The sequence below is a fragment of the Arachis hypogaea genome, chromosome 9, assembly GCF_003086295.3.
Source record: "Arachis hypogaea cultivar Tifrunner chromosome 9, arahy.Tifrunner.gnm2.J5K5, whole genome shotgun sequence".
Classification (NCBI taxonomy): Eukaryota; Viridiplantae; Streptophyta; class Magnoliopsida; order Fabales; family Fabaceae; genus Arachis; species Arachis hypogaea.
The window spans coordinates 105041556-105055587 of record NC_092044.1 but is presented as its reverse complement, the minus strand read 5'-3'; the positions used below and the strand labels follow the sequence as shown (position 1 = coordinate 105055587).

Sequence of the window (14032 nt, the reverse complement as noted above, 5' to 3'; positions counted from 1 at the left end):
CCTTGCACCCTTTTTCTTCTCTTCTTTCACATTTTTTCATTTTTATTTTTTACACAATTAAAATTTTGTCTGCACCATAAACAACTAAATCTCTATTATTAAAATTAAGAGTTCTGTTTATTTTGATGAATTCATATTATTATTCTTTTACTTTTTATTAATACACTGATTTTTGTTCAAGAATTGAGTTTAATTTTTCATCCTAAGGATTATAGTATATTAAAAAATAACTCTTTTTTGAATTGAATTTTTTTAAATCTTGAAAAAGTTAAAATCATTAGAATTAAGCTTGAAACCCTTTTCTCATGATTCTTCAATTATCTAGATTTAATTTAATCCATAATATATAATCAGGTTTCTTTTGGGTTTTTGGGAATTGTGTGGCCTTTAAACTGAAAATTGGACTTAACCTCATAATACAATTAATTGATAAAGGAATTGACAGTTGATTAGGTTAGGAGAAATTAAATTGCCAAGAAATTGGAATTCAATTACTTAGGATTTTCCATGAATTAAATCTTTGCATGATCAAAGTAGATAAATATAATTGTTAATCTAGAATCTAAATATCTCCAAAATCTTAACTCTTCTCTCACATTATTTCTTCGCACATTTATTGTTTGCTTCCTTCAATTCATTTTTTTTATAGTAATTGCTTTTGAAACCCCTCATTTTTGCTTGTCTGAGTAGAATAATCAATTGACCATTGCTTGATTAATCTGTTAATCCTTGTGGGAACGATAATCCACTCCCATGGTATTACTTGATACAATCCGGTACACTTGTCAGTAGTTTGTGATTTTGAAATTCCGCATCAGGTGGCCTTTCGGGTGCTGAATCAACGTTGGTGTATTAATGTGGCCATCTTTTGCCATGCTTAGATAGTTCCAATGGCTACTTGGCTAGGTGACGTGGATACATTCCCATTTAAACCCAATTTGGTCCCTCCTCCAAGAATTCAACCATGAGACCTTCTACATCGACGACAACCTCTCTTCCTTCCTCAACTCTGATCAGTTTCGTCGTGATTGCTTCACTCAATATCGTGACATCAATTCAATGGATCTGTCAGCCACAATGAAGGTCATAAACTCCTCGCTGTCTCTTTCTCCTTGGTCTGAGGCGATGCCGCTACGCTCAAACTCGACAATGACATCTTTGGTGGAGGAGCCGCCATCAACGGTAGATTCAAACTTTTCCTCCCCAAGGGAACCTACTCCCTCTCTTCACGAACGAAGCTATTGTGCCTTCTCTTGTTGACATTGGAATCCAACGCTTAGATTTTCTGCAACTAGAAAACCATTTTCATCTTCGTCCAGCTCTAATAGTAGTACCTGTTCACACCCTGCAATGTTTGAATCTATTAGCAACTTTTCGTGACCGAAAACTGAAGATCAGGTTGTGCACTTCGTACACCTTAGCCTTCCACTCTCCAACGCTTTTCGTCTTCTCCTATCACCTCCAATTCGTCCTTCCTACTAGCTTTTTCTTCGTGACAACCATACCAAGAATAACAAAGCTTTCAGATCTTATAGGTATCGGATGGAACAATCTTAAATGCGAAGGGAATAAAAGGAGATCTCTATGTAGAACTCACGCATGCGGTAGAGGATGACGATGGCACGAGGAAGGCGGTGGTGCCACTTGGACCACGCGTTGTAATGATGTAGGCAGAGGAGAAAAACATGATCTGGACAGTAGCCATTAGAAGGTAACTGGATAGAGCTCTTTGTGGCAGTATTATCACCTCCCATCATGGTTTCTCAACATCAATAATAAAAAGATAAAGAAGAAGACAAAAGAGATGAAGAAGAAGAAGGAGGAGGAGATGAAGAACACTAAAACAAGCACCTCGAATATTAAAAATTAGGATTGTATATTGGGAGAGGGACCAAATTGGGTCCAAATTAGAATTTTGATTGTCCAACACAGCACAATATGGCCACATCAGCACTCCAATGCTGACTCAGCACCAGAAAGAACACTAGAGACTCTTACGATGTCCGAAACTTTATCTATCTATAGGACCACTAGTGAAATTGGGATCTCGAAAATCAAATCGAGTAATTGTGTAAATCTCAAGGATCACTATGGAAATTTACTTGGTATAATTGAGTAAGCCTTAGAGTCAGTTTGGATAGGTCCATAAATAACTTTTTTTTTTTTTACTTTTAACTTATAAAAAGTTATAACGTTATTGTTTGGTGCAACTTCCATAATTAAATTAGAACTTTTTTTAAAAAAAAAAGTTGTTTTAGTACTTATGAAAAAATAAAAAAAATGATTTCTCTTATAATAATTTTTTTTATTATTTTTCTTTTAAAATAAATACTTTTAGGACTAAAAAATCAAATATAAAATAATTTATTCATAAACTACTTTTAATATAAGTATTTTTTGTTCCTCACAGTATGTCCTAATCTAACAGATCAAAGGCTAAAACTTTATTCAAACTCCTAATACTTATTTAAGCAGACGAAAAAATTGACTACTTAACTAACCTAAATTAATTAATATAAATATTTATTATTAAACCATTTTTCAAAAATAAACTTAATTAAATTATTTAGCCATGATGGGCCTTACTCCATCTTCGTTCCTTGCTGGACAAGGAAATGAACTCGCTTTAAATCAAAACAAAAAAAAGAAGGAAATGAACTCTCCGAGTCGCTGTCGCTCAACACTCGGCTGTTACACCATAGTTTGAAATTTCAAAGTAACAACCACACTGCATTCTTTCCACTACTACCCCTTCGCTTCGTTGCCGTTTGCCATGGATATTAGGTTTTCCTTCCCTTACTCTCCGGCGGAAACCGCAAAGGTCCGAGCGCTTCGCTTCCAAATTCTCAGCCCCGACGATATTGTAATTCTTCTCAACTCAAATCATAATGCTTCTTACTCGAACGAACCACAATAATCGTGATCGTCTTCTCATTCATGTTGTTATTGTTCTCGTTGCAGAGGCGAATGTCTGTGGTTGAAATCGAGCATGGGATTGAGAACCCAAAGGTTGGAGGGTTAAGCGATCCGCGCCTTGGAACCGTTCATAAGAACATCGATTGTGACACGTGTGGGGCTGATATGGATCACTGCCCGGGGCATTTCGGTCACTTGGAGCTCGCTAAGCCAGTGTTTCACGTCGGTTTATTGAATACTGTCCTCGCTGTAATGCGTTGCGTCTGCTTCAACTGTTCCAAAATTTTATCCGGTCAGGTATCTTCTTCTTCCACCACCATCTCCCTTAGTATCAGTTCGTTTCACTGTGTATGTGATTGTCAAGGAAAATGTTTATGTTATCCAGATTCTTGTTTAGTTTTCTGAGTTAATTTGGGAGTAATAAGACGATTGGTGGAAAGTGGTTTGTCTAGTTGAGTACCGCTAGATAGTAATTTAGTCAAATATGTCGAATAATCTGAATTTTCAGCTATCAACTTTGTACAAAGACAACGTGAGTAATATTGCAATTCTCGTGGACTTAGCCGGTGCGTTTAGTTTTATTCTTCGGAGGCTTATAAGTACATCGCAAAATTTCCTCAGATTACTTGGTACTTGTTATTGCTTAAGAACCTATTATTCCAAAGCAAAAAATTCTTCAGGACCTACTTGTCCTATTACTAGATAATTTTGTATGTGGGGAAAGTGAATTTTATGGTGTACTACTTTAAGCAGAACAACAAAGAGTTTAAGCAAGCTTTGAAGATTACAAACCCAAAAAGTAGGTTGGAAATGATGGTGAATGCCTGCAAAAACAAAAGCTTTTGTGAAGGTGATGACGGAGATTTTGAGGATCCTATTAGAGAGGGTCATGATGGCTGTGGTGCTCGGCAGCCCAAGTTAACTATTAACGGTATGAAGATGATTGCGGAGCATAAAATTCCGAGGAAGAAAGAGATTCTTTCTGCTGAGAAGGTAATTGATTCATTCAAGTTCTGAATTTCTAGCTAGTGCACATCTATTTTGATCACTAAAGAGACACTTACATAGTTGGTAACATGTTAAATCCATTGAAGGTTCTTGATATTCTAAAGGGGATAAGTGATGAGGACTGCCAGTTGCTGGGCTTGAATACTCAGTATGTACGTCCTGAATGGATGATTTTGCAAGTTCTTCCAATTCCTCCTCCATCCGTGAGACCTTCTGTTATGATCGACGCATCCTCTAGGATTGAGGCAAGTGTTAACTCTTGTCTTGCCTTTATCTTAATGTGTTCACTGTTTTCACATGTTCCACAGGTTCTTAATTTAAATTCAAATATCCCTTGTCAATGTGAATGATAACTGATAGCATTTTCATAGACAATTTTGATCATCAATTGTGTTATTTCAATTATTGACTTCTTTTTTTCTTTGTTGAATCTAGGACGACTTAACTCATCAGTTGGTCAGGATTATCAGGTCCAATAAGAATTTGAAGTCACATGAGAGTAATGGATCACCTGCGCGTGTTATTTCTAAGTTTGCTCAGTTGTTGGAGTTTCACATTGCCACTTATTTTGATAGTGCGTTGCCTGGGCTCCCGAGAGTATGATATTGTTCAGACACCTATTTTAGTACTGATATAAGATATGTTTCTGTTATAATAATTCATTTTGGGAACTTTATATAACATTCACAGGCTGCTAAAAAAAGGCCTATCAAATCAATATGTAGCAGGCATAAAGAAGATGATGGTCAGATTAGAGGAATGTTGGGGAAAAGAGTTGATTTTTCTGCTCGAACACTAATTACACCAGACCCCAACATTAATATTGATGAAGTGGGAGTACCACGGAGTATTGCTTTGAACCTTACATACCCAGAGACTGTATAACTCCATATAACATCACAAGGTTGTTATATGGATATTCTTTTCCTCTTGCTTATCTTTTAATGCATTTTCAATCTTTAACTAAATGAAAAATTAAACTTTTATTCCTCAAATAAAAAACAGGTTGAAAGAACTTGTAGAGTATGGACCTGATCCTCCACCTGGGAAAACTGGTGCCAAATACATCATTCGTGATAATGGGCAAAGGCTTGATCTCAGATATTTGGAGAAAAGTAGCGATCTCCATTTGGAGATTGGATACAAGGTATTTGCCTTTAGACAATAACAACTTTAATTCTTTATGGTTTCTTCTAAGCCTTTTAATAGTTCCCAATGTTGTGGTTTTAGGTAGAACGTCATTTAGAGGATGGAGATCTTGTACTCTTGAATCGCCGACCCAGTCTTCACAAAATGTCTATCATGGGGCACAAAATCAAAATCTTGCCTTATTCTACGTTCAGGCTTAACATGTTGGTAACTAAACCATATAATGTAAATTTTGATGGGGATGAAATGGATATGCATGTTCCTCAGTCATTTGAAACCAGGACAGAGGTGTTGGAGCTCATGATGGTGCCTAAATGCATTGTGTCACCTCAATCAAATAGGCCAGTAATGGATATTGTCCAAGATACACTTTTAGGATGCAGAAAAATCACCAAGAGAGATACCTTCATCACGAAGGTAATGTACAGTGAATTTTTATATTACTGCAGTTTACTTATATGTCACAGTTCTTGTACAAGATATTCAGAGGTCTGATAAGATTTTGTTATGTTTTGATTTTTTAGGATGTTTTTATGAACATTCTGATGTGGTGGGAGGATTTTGACGGGAAAGTTCCTGCTCCAGCAATATTGAAGCCAGAGCCATTGTGGACTGGAAAACAAGTTTTGAATCTTATCATTCCCAAACAAATAAATTTAACTGGGTATTCTAGCTGGCATGATCATATGGAAAGTGGTTCATCAATAAGCCCTGGGGATACTGTGGTCCGAATTGAAAAAGGGGAACTACTTACTGGAACTCTTTGCAAAGAGACACTTGGAACATTTACTGGACGTCTCGTTCATGCCATTTGGTATGCAGCTACAAAATTATCAGACAAATATTTCTACTTGAGTTTGCTAGCATCTTTTGATTACCATAGTCCATTTACCTTTACAATGGAAAGCTCGGTGAATTGTTCTTAATCCAAACTTTACTACTAGCAGTCTAGCCACACTGTTAAATATCTAATATTATAATGTCATAAAGTTCCTTCTGATATAGTTCCGTACTTCCTTTCTTCTTAGTTCACCCCAACTTATTATTGGCTTGATTACAGGGTAGATGTTGGTCCTGATGCATCTCGTAAATTTCTTGGTCATATTCAGTGGCTTGTAAACTACTGGCTTCTGCAGAATTCTTTCAGCATTGGAATCGGTGATACAATAGCTGATGCATCAACTATGGAGTTTTTTAATAGGAATATTTCAGAGGCAAAGAAGAAAGTAAAATACTTGATCAGGGATGCTCAAGAACAGAAGTTGGAAGCTAAACCTGGATCGACAATGATGGATACACATACACTCGAGAAGAAAGTGATTGATGTAATTCAATTATATTGCTTGTGACTTTGCTATATTGTTGAATACCGCATTTGGTTGAATTGATTTTTTATGTTATTGGATATTTTAGGTGCTGATACAAGCTCATGAAGATGCCATAGAAAAAGTGAAGATGAGTTTATCTGAGAGCAATAATCTGAAAGCAATGGTGACAGCTGGTTCCAAAGGAAGTTTTATCAACATATCTCAGATGACTGCTTGTCTTGGTCAACAGAATGTTGAGGGCAAGCGAATTCCATTTGGGTTTACAGATAGGACATTGCCGCATTTTGTAAAAGACGATTATGGGACTGAAAGCCGAGGCTTTGTGGAGAACTCATATCTCCATGGGCTAAGCCCGCAAGATTTCTTTTTCCATGCCATGGGAAGTAGGGAAGGATTTATTGATAATGCAGTGAGGGTATATGAAACTGGATACATCCAGAGGCAGCTTGTGAAGGCTTTGGAGGATATCATGGTCAAATATGATGGAACTGTTAGGAACTCTTTAGGAGATGTCATACAATTTCTCTATGGAGAAGATGGTATGGATGCTGTTTGGATTGAAACACAGAATCTTGATTCCCTGAAAATGAAAAAGTCAGACTTCAATAGGACCTTTAGGTATGAGTTTGATAATGAGAACTGGAATCCTAGTTACATGCTTGAAGGGCCCATTGAAGAATTGAAAACCAGCATAGAGCTTCGTACTGCACTTGAAGCTGAAGTTTTAAAGCTTGCGTGTGATAGATGTCAACTTGCAACTGAGATTACTTGTAACAGTTCTCTACCACTGCCTGTTAACCTTAAGAGGCTTATCAGGAATGCTCAGAAGGCTTTCAAGATTGACTTTCAGAAACCTTCTGATATGCACCCACTGGAAATTCTAGAAGCTGTTGATAGGCTGCAGGAGAGACTCAAGGTTGTTCCTGGTAATGATCTTGTGAGTCAAGAAGCACAGAAGAATGCTACTCTCCTATTCAATATCCTGTTGCGCAGTACTCTAGCCAGTAAAAGGATTCTGCAGGAATATAGGCTTTCCCGTGAGGCATTTGAGTGGGTAGTGGGAGAGATAGAATCAAGGTTCCAGCAGTCACTTGTAACTGCTGGGGAAATGACTGGTTGTGTGGCAGCACAATCAATTGGTGACCTTGCTACTAAATTGACTCTCGAAACATTCCATTATGTTGGTTTAGGTGCTAAGAATGTTACACTTGGCGTTCCCAGGTTAAGGGAAATCATTAAAACAGCTAGGAGAATTCAAACGCCTTCCTTGTCTGTGCATTTGAACCCTGGGTCAGGTGTAACTTCGGAAAATGTTAAGAGAGTGCAGTGTGATTTAGAGCATACTACTCTTAGGAGAGTGACCCACACTGCAGAGGTGTGGTACGATCCAGAACCAATGAGTACGATAATTGAAGAAGATGTTGATTTTGTGAAGTCCCACTTTGAAACGCCTGATGAAGAAGTTGCTCTCGAAGGAATCTCACCTTGGTTGCTTCGCATAGAACTGGACCGTGAGATGATGGTGGATAAGAAGTTGAGTATGGCTGGCATTGCTGAGAAGATCAACCTTATGTTTAATGGTGATTTGGAATGTATTTTCAATGATGACACTGCTGAAAAACTTGTACTTCGTTTCCGAATTATGAATAATGAAGCTCACCCAGGAGAGATACAGGATGGTTCTGCTGACAGCGTTTTCTTAAAGATAATAGGAAGCAACATGCTGAGTGAAATGACCTTACGTGGCATCCCAGGCATCAACAAGGTTTTCATGAAAGCCATTGATGTTCAGAAGTTTAACGAAGAAGACGGTTTCCAGAATCATAAGGAATGGATGCTTGAAACTGAAGGTGTCAACCTGTTGGCTGTAATGTGCCATGAACATGTTGATGCAGCAAGGACTACAAGCAACCACTTAATTGAAATTATTAAAGTCCTTGGAATTGAGGCAGTTCGGCGTGCTCTCCTGGATGAATTGCGGGCTGTCATGTCTTTTGATGGATTTTATGTCAATTACAGGCATTTGGCGGTGCTGTGTGATACAATGACTTATCGTGGGCATTTGATGGCAATTACACGCAATGGTGTCGACCGGAATGATGCTGGACCAATGATGAGATTCTCATTTGAAGAGACAGTCAATGTTCTCCATGATGCTACTGTATATGCTGAAACTGATCACTTGAGGGGTATCAGGGAAAATAACATGTTAGGCCTGCTTGCACCCTTTGGCACTGGACAATGTGCTCTGTATCCCAATCAAGACATGCTTAAGAATTCTAATGAGCTCCAGCTACCTAGTTAAAATGGATGGCGTGATTTTCGCATTCTTGCGGCACAAAATCTCCTTTATATAAGCGCTACATCACCAAGTTATAGTCCTACTTATCATATTTATTATTTACAATATCAGTTGTGTGCAAAGTATACTTCATTGGCATTTTCTTCAGGTAGCCATAGTTTGTCTACACAAATACATACAGTCTCACATCTATCTATCTATCTATCTATCTTTATTATATAAAAATTGATATCAACTTATTTTACATTGAGTTTAAATCGTATTTTTTTCCTATAATGAAGGCATGTCAGCGACGTTAATTACAAGAAATCAACCAATTATCCCTTAGTAAAAGATTTTTAAAAAATAAAACAAATTATCTATTATTATTCAATTAAAACAAAAAATATTAATTAAATACAATAAACACACTTTAAAAGTGTCATAATAATAATTATAAAAAATTTCAATCATAAATGTTAAAATTCTACAACTAATATATATATATATATATATATATATATATATATATATATATATATATATATATATATATATATATTAAAATTTTTACTACTATATTATTTTGTCTACTTATACATGTTACGTAAGACACTTATTATTTTTTTTCTTTAATCTCTGGTACCAATTGATAAAAGTTCTTCTGAATAAATTTAAATTTGGCACATTTTCTTAGTAACTATATTCAAACATGTTAAGATTATAAAATTAATTCATAATTTTATACTATATTTTTGGTACTTTTATTTTTATTAATTTTTTTTAACCCAAGTAAATTTAAATTTGACACCTCTCCTTATTAGATATATTCAAATATACCAAAATTATAAAATTAATATATAATTTTATATTACCTTTTTAGTGTTTCTCATTCTTATTATTTTTTTCTAAGTTTTTTCTTTAATTATTTTTAAACCAAAGAATACTATATAAGAAGACAAAGTATGACAACTAAAATAAATGAAGAGGTAATTTCGTACAACTCTCCTATAAAAGATTTATGTCTTTATTAAAAATAAATGAATTTAAATTCTTAAATAAATTATATTTCAATTTGTATTATATTTTAGTTAAATAATTTTATAGAATTATATATAAATTATCAAATAAATGTTATGTAAAATATTTTTAATATAAAACACTTCAAATTTAATATTAGTTTATATATTATTTAATCAACCTCTAAATAATATAACACTTATTAGAATACACAATATATATTATAATTAATTTATCTATCCTCAATCTAGTTACAAAAACTTACAATGCATAAGCGAATACACATTATTTTGTATTGAGAACTTCTTGGGTTGGTTGTAGAAACTAGAAAATGTTGTGATAAGGATAAATGATGTGGATGACTATTTTTCATGAGACTTAGTTTACCAAGGGTAATTGTATTTAATATAGTTTGAAAAAGTAAAGCCTTCCATATGTATAAATAGGGCATAGGCTGAAGCTTTTGATACACACACAAGCAATAAACAACTCTCTCTCTTTTATGTTGCAATACTTATTTCTCTCTCTTTATATTTTATACTTGTTATCTCTTCTTTATTTATTTATTTAGTTATTTTATAACACGTTATCAGCACGAAACTCTAACGAAATTTTAGAAAGACTTCAGGTAACAAATTTTTATTATGTTGAAACTCTTTCATCTTGAATATAATGCTTTTGATATATCTGAAAATAATTATTTATCATGGATACTATATGTTAAAATCCATATTGATTCAATGGATCTTGGAGATACCATTAAGGTTGAAAATAATACATCCCAAAAGGATATAGCCAAAGCTATAATTTTTTTCATCGTCATCTTGAAGTATGATTGAAAAATGAATATCCCATATTAAAAGATCCTATAGATCTGTGGAAAAACCTTGAAGAAAGGTACAATCATGTGATACTTCCTCAAGCCCGATATGTTAGAGAAAATTTTCTCGACCTTCCATACCTCGAATGTGCTCCTCTAGTAGCAGTATTGAAAAAAAGATTTAAAAAAAAATTTTTGAGCTAATTTCTTGCTTTCTTGTTGCTGAACGCAACAATGAATTGCTCTTAAGAAATCATGAAGTACGCCCAGCTGGCGCCGCCCTATTTCCTGAAGCAAATGCGGTAAATTATAACCCCAGAAGAGGTAAATGGCAAGATTTTGATAACAAAAAAAATTATGGAAGGAAAAGAAATTATGTTCACAATAAAATATCTCACCAGAAGTGAGATAAAGAAAGAAACAATGGGCAAAGTATATCAATTGAGGATAAATGCTTCCGTTGTGGTGGAAAGGGTCATTGGTCACGTACCTTCGTACCCCAAGGCACCTAGTTGATATTTATCAAGCATCCTTGAAAAAGGATGACAAAAGAAAAGAAACAAATTTTGTTTCAAATGATGAAAATTCCACCACTCATTATGATGTATCTAATTTTTTTAAAGGATCTTGAAGGAAATATTGGCTATTTGATCAATAATGGAATAGTTTGATATGTATATGTGTTTGTTAAGTATTCATATGAATAATTTTATTGTGCATGTACTTTTACTCATTTTATTATTATCATTATTTGTTTTTGAAGAAAAATGGCAAGGACATATTCTGAAGATATTTGCCTTGCGGATAGTGCAAGTTCGCACACTATTCTTAAAAGTGATATATATTTTACCCATCTTGTGCCAAAAGAAGAGTATATTAATACTATTATTGGCTCAGGCAATGTGATAGAAGGCTCCAGAAGAGCTATAATTTTGTTTCCTGGAGGAACAAAATTTATAATAAATAATGCACTATTATCTACCAAGTCCCTGAGGAACTTGCTGAGTTTCAAAGATATTCGCCGAAATGGATATCATGTTGAGACAATGAATGAGGGAAATCATGAGTATTTATGTATCACAACTCATGATTCAAATAAAAAGGTTATATTAGAAAAATTACCCTCACTTTCATCTGGGTTATATTATACCAAGATTAGTGCAATTGAATCATATGCCATTGTAAACTAGAAGTTTACTAGCCCAAATGAATTCATAACTTGGCATGATAGATTGGGTCATCCGGGAACAACCATGATGAGGAGAATTATTGAAAGCTCTCATGGACATTCACTAAAGAACCAGAAGATTCTTAAATCTAGTGAATTTTGTTGTGCTGCATGTTCTCAAAGGAAGTTAATTTTAAGGCCATCACCAGTAAAGATTGGATTTGAGTCCCCTGAATTCCTAGAAAGGATTCAAGGTGATATATGTGGACCTATTCATCCACCATGTGGATCTTTTAGATATTTTATGGTCTTAATAGACGCATCTTCAAGATGGTCACATGTGTGCTTATTATCTTCTCGCAACCTGGCGTTTGCGAGATTACTGGCTCAAATTATTCGATTAAAAGCACAATTTCCAGAAAATCCAATCAAAGCAATTCGCCTTGATAATGTTGGTGAATTTACTTCCCAAGCTTTTGATGCTTATTGTATGGCTAATGGAATAAGTGTTGAACATCCAGTAGCTTATGTTCACACACAAAATAGATTAGCAGAATCACTTATTAAGCGCCTCCAATTAATTGCTAGACCCTTGCTTATGAGAACAAATCTCCCAACCTCGGTTTGGGGGCATGCTATTTTACATGCCGCAGCACTTATTCGTTTGAGGCCAACGAGTTACCATCAGTTCTCTCCTATGAAATCAGCTTTTGGCCAGTAGTCAAATATCTCCCATTTAAGAATATTTGGGTGTGCGATATATGTTCCCATTGCACCACCTAATCGCACCAAAATGGGACCCCAAAGAAAATTGGGGATATATGTTGGATATGATTCTCCCTCTATAGTGAGGTATCTTGAGATACAAACAAGAGATGTATTTAAAGCTCGGTTTGTGGATTGTCATTTTGATGAATCAAAATTTCCAACATTAGGGGGAGAGAATAAGTTTTCTAAAAAGGAACTTAATTGGAATGCATCATCGTTGATGCATTTAGATCCTCGATCAGGGCAATGTGAACTAGAAGTTCAAAAGATTATACATTTGCAAAGAATAGTAAATAAATTGCCTGATGCATTTTCCGATACAAAGAGGATAACCAAATCTTATATACCAGCGGAAAATGCCCTAATTCGAATTGATGTCCCAGTAGGACAAGTAGCCACTGAAGCAAATTCACGCCAGAAGCGTGGCAGGGTGGAAAATGCCCCAATTCGAATTGATGTCCCAGTAGGACAAATAGCCACTGAAGCAAATACACGTCAGAAGCGTGGCAGGCCTGTCGGTTCCAAAGATAAAAATCCTCGAAAGAGAAAAGAGGTAAATAATATTCCTATTGAAAAAGACATAGTAAAGACACCTGCAGTTGTCCAAAATTCTGATATAATTTTAACGCCAGAAGACGTTCAGGTACTTGAAAATTGTGAAAATGACGAGATCTCGATAAATTATGTCTTTACAGGAGAGAAATGGGACCGAAATAAGACAATTATCAATGAAATATTTGCATATAATGTGGCATTAAATATCATGCATGAAAGTAAGATCTTGAGCCAAGATCAGTCGAAGAATGTCGACAAAGGAATGATTGGCCAAAATGGAAAGAAGCCATGAAGGCTGAATTAGACTCACTTGCAAAATGTGAAGTCTTTGGACCTGTAGTCCGTACACCTGAAGATGTAAAACCTATTGGATACCGATGGGTATTTGTGAGAAAACGAAATGAGAAAAATGAAGTTGTGCGCTATAAAGCCCGACTTGTGGCATAAGATTTTTCACAAAGGCCCGGTATAGATTATGAAAAAACGTATTCTCCTGTAGTGGATACAATAACATTGCGTTATTTGGTTAGTTTATCTGCATATCATAAACTGCATATGCATTTAATAGATGTGGTAACAACCTATTTGTACAGCTCATTAGATCGGAATATCTATATGAAAGTCCCTGAAGGACTAAAGATATCTAAACCATCCAGTGAATATTCGCAAGGGTTATACTCAGTTAAATTGCAAAGATCTTTATATGGTCTAAAGCAATCTGGACGAATGTGGTATAATCGTCTTACTGAGTATCTGGCCAAAAACGAATTCAAGAATGATGATATCTGTCCATGTATTTTCATAAAGAAAACTGCATCTAGATTCATTATAATTGCTGTGTATGTTGATGATTTAAATATCATTGGGACTCCTGAAGAGATTCTAATAATTATAAAAACTCTAAAAGAAGAGTTTGAGATGAAAGATCTTGGAAAGACTAAGTTTTGTCTTGGCCTGCAGATCGAGCATATAAAAAGTGGAATCTTTATTCATCAAACAACATACACAGAAAAGATCTT

At 35.1% G+C, this 14032-nt stretch overlaps 1 pseudogene; it reads left to right on the top strand.

Annotated features, from left to right (window-relative positions):
* Nucleotides 1–2653: 2653 nt before the first annotated feature.
* LOC112711476 (DNA-directed RNA polymerase II subunit RPB1-like) lies at nucleotides 2654–8949 on the top strand (annotated as a pseudogene).
* Nucleotides 8950–14032: the final 5083 nt, after the last annotated feature.